General features: G+C 40.0%; 1 protein-coding gene and 3 long non-coding RNA genes across 4 annotated transcripts in view; 2 read left to right on the forward strand and 2 right to left on the reverse strand.

Moving 5' to 3' along the window:
• The window catches only part of iqck (IQ motif containing K), a 46,306-nt gene that overhangs the window by 17,679 nt on the left and 18,627 nt on the right, over nucleotides 1-10,000 (forward strand). The gene's annotated exons all lie outside the window — the stretch shown is intronic.
• Nucleotides 1,504-2,376, forward strand: LOC143137459 (uncharacterized). The gene is made up of 2 exons (XR_012989965.1): nucleotides 1,504-1,593; nucleotides 1,833-2,376. It is a non-coding gene; the product is annotated as an uncharacterized LOC143137459 (long non-coding RNA).
• LOC143137458 (uncharacterized) lies at nucleotides 2,027-3,454 on the reverse strand. The gene is made up of 3 exons (XR_012989964.1): nucleotides 3,029-3,454; nucleotides 2,374-2,463; nucleotides 2,027-2,116 (listed from the first exon to the last, which is right to left on the reverse strand). It is a non-coding gene; the product is annotated as an uncharacterized LOC143137458 (long non-coding RNA).
• LOC143137457 (uncharacterized) lies at nucleotides 4,277-6,527 on the reverse strand. Its single transcript, XR_012989963.1, has 4 exons — nucleotides 6,301-6,527; nucleotides 5,566-5,596; nucleotides 4,927-5,045; nucleotides 4,277-4,579 (listed from the first exon to the last, which is right to left on the reverse strand). It is a non-coding gene; the product is annotated as an uncharacterized LOC143137457 (long non-coding RNA).

Raw genomic sequence — 10,000 nt, forward strand, 5'->3', positions numbered from 1 at the left:
GGGGGGGCAGGGGCAACTTCCTTTCAGCAAAAGCAGCCATCAGAAAACCTCTTTAAAGGGGTGATAGAATGATGATATAGGGTATTTTGTGCTGGTCCTTAAGGTCTCTGAATAGGGTGTGTAGCATTGGTTGGGCTGAAAATGGCATATATGCTGTTCTATGCGCCCTAATGCAAGCCTGGTTAAAAGCCTTAGAATGAAACGAGAGGTTTTCTTCCTTTTATGGTATGCTCATGAATATTTAGATAACCTGCGTGCTGATTGGTTGGTTTAAAACGAGCGAAGCTCCGGAGCAAAGACGCAAACATGGCCGACAGCACTCACTGAAACAGCCAAGGTGGAAATACTATGGAGACAGGTGTTGAACAGCATATTTGAGCCTGAATCAGAGGAAGAATCTGAAATAGAGGAGCAACCAGTCGCCCATAGATTGGAAATGACTACTTCAGAGTGGTAAGTTTTGTCATTTACTTGAGTAACACATAGATTACACATAGCCCAGTTAGCTAGCTGTAATATTTGCACGTTAGTGTCGTAGACTAAGCTAAACATTGTATTAGGTTCGTTTTTAGCATTGTAAGCAACAGAAGTTATTAATTTGCACACAAACAAATGTTTTACAACTTGTACTCTTGTGCAATTTTTGTCAAGATGTCCAGTTAGAAGCTAGCTGAAAAGTTCGTAGCCAGTCGTGGGCAGTTCAGGCTATGCTGTAGTGAAAGGAGTGCTGCTTGCAAGGAAAGTACTCGTTTTAGTCAGTAAGTATGTTCTCCTGCTGAATAGGTCATCTGATTAGGAGTTACATACATTATTGTAGTGGTAATATATGATCTTACAACAGGACGTCCAGTTAGCTGGGCAGGAGCTCTGTGCAGTTCGTAGGCTATAACGTTATGACTGAAGTGAAACGAGTAGCCTACTGCTCGCGTCAATGAAAATATTACGTTTGTGTCAGTAGGTCTAAGTACTCGTGTAACTACTATCCTGCTGATTAAGTCATCTGATTATCGAGATTTTTACCTTCTTTCCATGTAGTAATGTATGATCTTACAACGGGACGTCCAGTTAGCTGGGCAGGAGCTCTGTGCAGTTTGTAGCCTATGGCTGAAGTGAAACGAGGTCAACGAAAATATTACTAGGCCAATTTGTTTCAATTCAACACTTTTATTTATCATTTTATTTACATAGTACAATGGAGTAGAGTACAATAATCAAAAATCCTATAAACATCACTGTTTAAAATATAGTAGGTACAGTCAGTAGGTCTAATGTAATCTTGTAACTATCCTGCTGACATCTGATTGAGATTATTACCTTCTTTCCATGTAGTATATGTGATCTTACAACTCTGGTAACTAAAACTGGAGACATTTGCTACTTTGTGCTACCTGCTCATTCAAAATTACGAAATAACAGCAGGGAAATTATGTTTGTTTTTACAGGTTATTAAAAGAATGACCCAGGTTCCTGAGGAGCTGACCTGAATGACCATCATGGCCTCGATCGATCCGTTGTGCCTCTATATTCTTTGCAAAATGCAATGAATATTTACAGAGCTGACCACGGCCGTTTGAGAATCAGAGGAATGGAAAGGTGAGGACAATCTGATACAAGTGTTAGCAGTTACAGTATATAAATAAAATATTTTTAACCAATACTCATTCATTATTGGTTCAGCATATTGCAAAAACACAGTTTGATCAACACCACAAAATGATGAACTTTATTTTTTTTTTTTTTTCCAACAATCGTCCAGTGATACTGATGTAAAATATATTATAAAATAAATAGTAAAAAAAATAAATTGCTTTTCCACCCTGTTCTCGTTGCAGGCAATGAAGTGACTTGGCCTACAGGTCTTTTGTGAGCAGGAGCTGGGGTTTCCTTAGAAGAAGCGTCCGTGTCATGATCCTCTCATGTGTGGTGCTACGCATATGGAGGGAGCTTCCGGATACTTCAGGGCAGTACGTTGGATTCAGACCCCTTTTCGACTGAACCGTGACACATGTTCAGCAACAGCATCCTCCATGGAAGGTCTGTCAAGCTGAGCACACAAGTCCTGGGGCACAGGAATCCGCTGGACGGCATCCCAATAAGGAAGAGGGTCTTTGATGATCTCGAAGAGGACAAGAAAGAGGACTTATATTGGATACTGTAATACAGTGCATTGTAGGCTGTATACTGTACAATAAACAAATTGTATGGCCCTGAACATTGTGCTTTGTTTACAGTACTGATGATGATTTCAACACCAGTAGCATCAGGTCTAAGACAGCCTGTTGTGTGTGAATCGATAAGTTCTTTTTAGTGCCTATACTGTTGCACATTTTGATTTGTTGTTTGTAATAAAAATATATATTTTATTAAACTTACAAATTATTTGGCAAGTCTGTACATAGTTTCTCCTTGGCTGTCTTCCGTTGTGGGGCATTCTCATTGAAGTGCATGGCTGCAAGATAAAACCTAAACCAAACAACAGAAATGTTGTAACACAAGTGAAAGTCACTTTTGCATGCACACACACCAAGCTGTTAACTCACAGCAAAAGCATTTGCTAATATTCTAAGCCCTGCAAGATGCCACACTTGGAGCATCTGTTTGGCATGCTGCGTTTGTCATGTTGCCGTTCTTGTAATGTTATAAAATAAGAACGTGCAAATAAATCCATTGTATCTAGACAACACGGTTTTCAACATATCGACTAGATATCATTTGAATTGATAACGTGAAGTTGTTTCCACTTCTGACGTCAGAAACGTATGTGTTATATGGGTATGGGTTATATTACAGCTAGCAAGCAAACTATCGTGTTACTCAGCTTCAGTTAGCTATCTTGCTGAGAACATAACCTGTCAGAGATCTCGACAAACATGCATAGTAAAATGTAGGTTAACATGACAACACAGGTTTTATCCGAATGACACACAGGAAAATTAAATAGCCTTGCCAATGAACTAAATCACACATTCTACTTGCTAGATACACGTTAGCATGGCTAATAACTGCTTAGCGACAAAATAATACTTACAGCATGCGGTTGTGATGACCTTACCAGAGACGGTTGATAAAGCGAGACGATTCACAGAAGGGTTCTTCCTGTTCCCCTATGACGTAGGGTTCACTAGCGCCACGCCTTTTTAGGAGACTAGCGAGAGATTCTTTACACTGTGGCCCTATGGAAGAAATCATTTTTTCTCGGATTATGCCCCAGCCCTTAATTATACAGCTCGAGATTGGACATTTTAATGCATTTTCTGTAATTCACATGTGTTCCTTACATTCTGACATCGACATGGCGTTTTTCAGATGAACAGTTAATGAGAAAAACGACTTTGTTTGCCACTTGTCTGTCTGTTTCTGTAACCCACTGGCACGCGATCTACTAAGTAGCCGAAGGTTCTCTGGAATAAGTTACCGTTGCTTACCACTTCGATGTTGATCACTCAATCGCGAAAATGGATTGCGTTAAAATAGGCTGTATAGCAGACGGCCATACACATAAACTAGGGCAGTGGTTTCTCAACCTTTTTTCAGTGATGTACCCCCCTGTGAAATATTTTTTCAGCCAAGTAGCCTTCCCCCTAACCAGCGCAAAGCATTTTTGGTTGAGAAAAAAAAGATTTAAAGTAGAGCACTGTGCCATCAGTGTCTAATTTATTAAACTTTGGAACTAATAAACACATACAAAATTCAAACATTTGGATAGTAATCCATGACTACATTTATTGCAAATTATTTGTATATTTTAAAATCTCACGTACCCCCATTTGAGAACCACTGTACTATAGTATTGCATATTATTGTTTAACAAGTAGGTCATATCACATAATAATCTGGACAGCCAGGGGTGCGTTTCCCAAAACCATAGTTTGCATTGCAACCAACAAAGTAGCTAACTTAGTTAGCAACTATGCTTATGGGAAACGTGCCCCTGGTTAACAAGTTGCTAACTAGCACACCTAACCAGACGTCTGCTTTCTCAATTAGCCTTACCTCTGATGTTTGATAAAGTAGCGCCAATCGATGTATCCCACAGCGCCGCCACACGGCCATATCTTTAGGCCTACTACCCACGCAAATTACAATGGAAATACACCACTTATTTTTTCATTGACATAAGGCTAAAAATATGATGAACACTGGCATTTCTCTTTCAGATACCATATTATTGAACTAGTAGAAGAAAGAGGTAGCTTGTTAATATAAGGAGTGCCGACTTGTCCATCCGATCCAAACAAGTAAACCTGAGGAAAGGAGGGTATAAAGTGTGTGAGGCTAACTTTGAATGGTATGGTTTTATTTGAAATTCACATTTTCAACAAATCCCACAATTTAACACCTGCATACATAGCCACATTCTGCAGTCTACCCACAAGGAAAAGAATAGCACAACTGCCCTAAACCCCCTCCATCAACTGCCAGTAGATGTGTCCTGCATTGAGTGGTAGTTAAGCATTTACAAAACTAAATACTGTTATTGTCTTTGAATTAACTAACATCCTGAATGGAGTGTAGGAAAGCAGGATCTCTTCGTTTGGTTGGATGAAGGTTGAAGTCATATGGCCAGCATTTACAGCACCTAAAACAGAGACAACACCACGCAAAGTAAAAAAAACCAAAAAAACATCATGAATTACAATTATGTTCTTATGTTCTTGAAATTAAGTTACTACACCTGCACATTGCTTTGCTTAATATGATCCTTCATACTATAAATGCTGTGATAACACAATAGGACTGAAGACTATGATACAGCTGGAGAGGCTGCCAAGTTAGGCAAATACTACGACTGACTTCTTTGAGGCCATGAACAGGCTTTTTGATGTCTTAAATTCACGGTATAAATGTCCATTCAAATCCCCTACTCCAGTTTTAGCATCAGTCAAATTGTGATTACAGCACTTGATTACAAACACAAACACTTACTTCTCAGGCGCATCTCTGACCCCAATCCATGGCGTCGTCCTATAGGACCACAAAGCAGACATCAGATCCACCATCTTACGGAGAGCCTTCAGTGGATTGAGTCTTGGACCTTCAGGTTGCTAGAGAACAATACATATAGTGCAGCAATCATTCTCAGTGTGTTAACTAATGTTGAATAATAGATCTTTTTTTCCATACAGAGGGAAGTTTAAATCTAGTTACAGAGTTTCATAGTGACAGGCTGTTGGTCAAAACATGTTGGCCAATGCAGCCAAAAAGGCTTTTCCTTTGGAGTGCCTTTTGTAGAATTAGTTTCAACTTTATTTTGGTAGTGTTTCATGAAGTCTTCAGGTCTGATTGTTAGTAGCCTATATGAAATTATATTTGATATGTTTAACTTTGAAAGTCTGTAACTTGTATAGGGCAATTCCACGCAAAACTGTCACATCCATAATGCCAACTAAATACCATGGCATTGTGTTGGTGTTATGGATGTTACAGTTTTGCGTGGAATTGCCCTATACATTTGAATGGCCACAAGAGCGGACAGTTACAGAACACAGTACATAGCATTGACTTATCCTCTGAATAACACAGGTTCAAGTTCATTCCTCCCTGTCATCGCGGGTTCATCCTCACCATCCATAGCGTCCTTCTGCTCGTCCAACAACTGGGGAGAGAATTAGCAAACATGACGTTCATTTTAGTGCTGCTTGATAAGGGTCTGTGCAAGACCATCCGAGAAAAACTACTCACAACTGATGTAACGTTATTCAACACAATCGTTGAGCGCCACCCTGACTACACATTTGCCATCAGAGACAAACTTAATACAAAAATATGTAATGTGCAGGATCGGGGCAGAGATCAGTAGAGAAAATCGTCGCGTCATCAAGGACAGACAGAGAATATGGCGTAAAACTAAATGTTTCACTAGCTGCTACGCTAGGCTGATAATACAATTCAGTGCACCAACAACTGTGTTGCTACATACGGTAGCTACTCATTTTTTACTAGCAACTAAACACATTTCAAAACTGCTAAATCAATGTCGCTTGCAGTAGATCTGATCCACAAGCTATAGTGATGCCGATTTAGGTAGAGCAAATATCAGGTTCGTAAATTATCTTTGTAGCCTAACTACCAAATTAATCTGGTAGCTAGTGCCTCAGCTAGCTCTGCTATCGGTATCAGATGGTTAGCTAGCTAACGTCAACTAACGTTACTCCTCAATGAGCTAACATTCATGACGGCGACACGAGATAATAATAATGTTATTACCTAAACTCCGCAGACATTTTACTACATAGATAACTCGTTACACTGACACAGACTAATCACAAATACCTTGCCACATTTCAAACTGCCACTTACCTGGAAATCAGACCGCATCTTGCCACGACGATGTACCAAATTCAGTCACCCAGGCCAGCTCCAGTTGGTCACAGCAAGAGAGAGGCGCGAAAATGAAAAATATTTGACGTTTTCATCAACGAGGTAGCGTCAGCGCATTCTGACCACGCCTTTTTAGGAGGCAGGAACTGTGTACAATTCCATTCCATTGTAGAAGCCTGTGCTGCTTTATCTTTGTATATTAAGGATCTTTGACCTTACGGTCGGAACAGCCCCTCGTTTCAGTAATAGCAGCTTAGCAAATCCTGCTTAACTGTCCAAGGTTTTGAAAACTGACTTCGGTGAAATGTGTTGCAAATTAATAACGGAGTGTCGAACTTTGCAGGGATCTTCTGGTAGAAAAACATTATCCATGCCCCTCGAACTTTTGAATCCTTGGAAGACTAAGTCTCAGGTTTCTTTGTAGCCTAAGTTTCAGCCTGGAACACTGCATTTACGACCGTGGCTCATTTTCGATGTCCTTGAAGAACTGTCTGCTTTATAATTCCTGTGGAAGTAAACGAGTAGGCAGCTAAACTAGTGTTTGTCTCATCTTCGCTCTCCATTCACGTTCCTGGGCTCAGAGCACCAGTGGGCTGGTCTGTATGTAAATTTTGAGGCGTGACAAATGTACAGGCCAGAGCCAAATGGTACCACCTGCGAGTTTGCGTAAACTCGCAGCCTCTTTTGGATTCGCCCGTTTTATGGCGGGAGTTTCGAATTGTGAGATTTGCATAGGAAGGAGGTGTCGGTGGGATTTTGAAGTTCTCTGTATGTCCATTTCACCCACTGAACTATCGCTGTTCATCTATGACAAAGTAAACTCGGTTTTGCATTCTATGACCCCTTTAAGAACACAGACACACACACACTGCACAAACAAACACACTACACAAAATACACACATACACATACACACACATGTTTATATGTAAGTTGTTGTGGCAACATATTGTGGACTACATGTTGTGCAATATAAGCCTATTTAATGTTATTAATTAATGAACGTAGCATATTTTCCACCTGACATTCTGTCTGTTTATATTTTCTTCTGCTGGACAACTACACGTGAAACCAACCAATTTCCAGCTGTAGCGCCGGCTAACATCAACTCATTGAGCATTGCTATTGGCTAACGTGAACTCATTGAGCATTGCTAGTGGCTAACGTGAACTCATTGAGCATTGCTAGTGGCTAAAGTAAACTCATTCAGCATTAGCTGGCTAACGTAAACTCATTGAGCATTAGCTGGCTAACATAAACTCATTGAGCATTAGCTGGCTAACGCAAACTCATTGAGCATTAGCTGGCTAACGTAAACTCATTGAGCATTGTTAGTGGCTAACGTAAACTCATTGAGCATTGCTAGTGGCTAACGTAAACCAAAGTCCTTTTAGGCAAGTCCCTCCACTCGGCGGCCATATACCAACGTTTTATGGGCACTCATCGGGCACAGTCTTTGGGTCGAACTGCGCGTGCGCAAGGCTTCACGACACCAATCTTGCTCCAGCGACGAGATCACAACACATGATTGGCACGATGTCTTCACAACACACCATATGATTGGCTCAATGTATTCACATCACACCACATGATTGGCTCAATGTATTCACATGTCGACGTTTTGCCGAGGAAGGGGTGGGATATGTGAAGACAACGGCCATATTGGCGTGACAAACTAGCCCCATGCATTTCTATTAGGGGTGTAAAGATTAACCGATACATATCGGTATCGTTTTTAACGTGTAAGATACTGCTACATCGATATGTGAAGCCCCGTATCGGAATAAAACTGAAATGAACCGGTCGTTATATCGATTTACTTGTTACAAATCGGTTCATAACCTTTTCTGCTCGCTTACACTCTGATTTACGTTGCAAGCAGCGCGTTCATCCCACTTCCTGTTTTGAAACTACACGTGGCACGGATTTGTGGGTAATGAAGTTCGTTTTGGGCTACACTCATTGCCCAAAGTAGTCAAAGAACTTCATTACCCATACATCTACTGCAACTTAAGCATGTGACAACTCACACTCTGTCGGTGTTTGACAGTTTTTACTCTTTTGTTTGTCAAAATCTAGCGCGAAATTAAACACTTACTATAGCATTCCTAAACGGCAACGATAGTCTGTAGAGTAGCCTTACGTTTGATGAAGGGATTTCCTTAAAGTTAAAGAATAATTTGACCCTTGCTGCTAAAACGATGTAGGCTACAAATTATTATTATTTTGCTCATATTCACTCAGACTTGATTTTATTTTGGTATTGTCTTACCTCAACAATAGGCTACAGCTCCTTGAAAACAATCAGATATAACTCTAGAAAATCTATAAAGTCTATAAAAATGTATTTTTATGTTGTATTTGGCTGCTTTGTTTGGCTGAAATGACTATTCTTTTTTCATTTCAATATAGTATATGATACAAACCTCAGTTTAGATAATCATATTCACACATTTGTATTTGCCTAATTGACATGACCATGATAATTGATAATATAAAATTAATGTGCACCTTAAGCAAATGATAAAAAATCTTTCAGAATGCTTTCCATTCTTCAACTGCATCGAACTGCATCGAATCGCATCGCATGGAATCGTACTGAATCGTTTTTTATGAACATGTATCTTTTCTTGTATCGAATGCCCATGTATCTAGATGTGAATCGTATCGTCTTTTACATGAGAGATTCACACCCCTAATTTCTATGGAGTATTTTTTGAGTGCTGTGTCTCCACATTAGAAAGTCTCTGCGTAAACTCATTGAGCATTGCTAGTGGCTAACATAAACTCATTGAGCATTGCTAGTGGCTAACGTAAACTCATTGAGCATTGCTAGTGGCTAACGTAAACTCATTGAGCATTGCTAGTGGCTAACATGAACTCATTGAGCATTGCTAGTGGCTAACGTAAACTCATTGAGCATTGCTAGTGGCTAACATAAACTCATTGAGCATTAGCTGGCTAACGTAAACTCATTGAGCATTGCTAGTGGCTAACATAAACTCATTGAGCATTGCTAGTGGCTAACGTAAACTCATTGAGCATTAGCTGGCTAACGTAAACTCATTGAGCATTGTTAGTGGCTAACATAAACTCATTGAGCATTGCTAGTGGCTAACGTAAACTCATTGAGCATTGCTAGTGGCTAACATAAACTCATTGAGCATTGCTAGTGGCTAACGTAAACTCATTGAGCATTAGCTGGCTAACGTAAACTCATTGAGCATTGTTAGTGGCTAACATAAACTCATTGAGCATTGCTAGAGGCTAACGTAAACTCATTGAGCATTGCTAGTGGCTAACATAAACTCATTGAGCATTGCTAGTGGCTAACGTAAACTCATTGAGCATTAGCTGGCTAACGTAAACTCATTGAGCATTGTTAGTGGCTAACATAAACTCATTTAGCATTGCTAGTGGCTAACGTAAACTCATTGAGCATTGCTAGTGGCTAACATAAACTCATTGAGCATTGCTAGTGGCTAACGTAAACTCATTGAGCATTAGCTGGCTAATGTAAACTCATTGAGCATTGTTGATGGCTAACGTAAACTCATTGAGCATTGTTAGTGGCTAACGTAAACTCATGTAAGTATTTTATAGGGATGGGCAAAGCGAGGCTTTATGAAACACTGAAACGTTCGAAGCAATTGTGCCGAATTGTTCCGAAGCTTCGAAA

This window comes from Alosa pseudoharengus, unplaced genomic scaffold (genome assembly GCF_046254945.1).
Source record: "Alosa pseudoharengus isolate Yale_2024_CS ecotype anadromous, Long Island Sound unplaced genomic scaffold, YU_APseudo_1.1 YU_APseudo_1.1_scf_21, whole genome shotgun sequence".
Lineage (NCBI taxonomy): Eukaryota > Metazoa > Chordata > Actinopteri > Clupeiformes > Clupeidae > Alosa > Alosa pseudoharengus.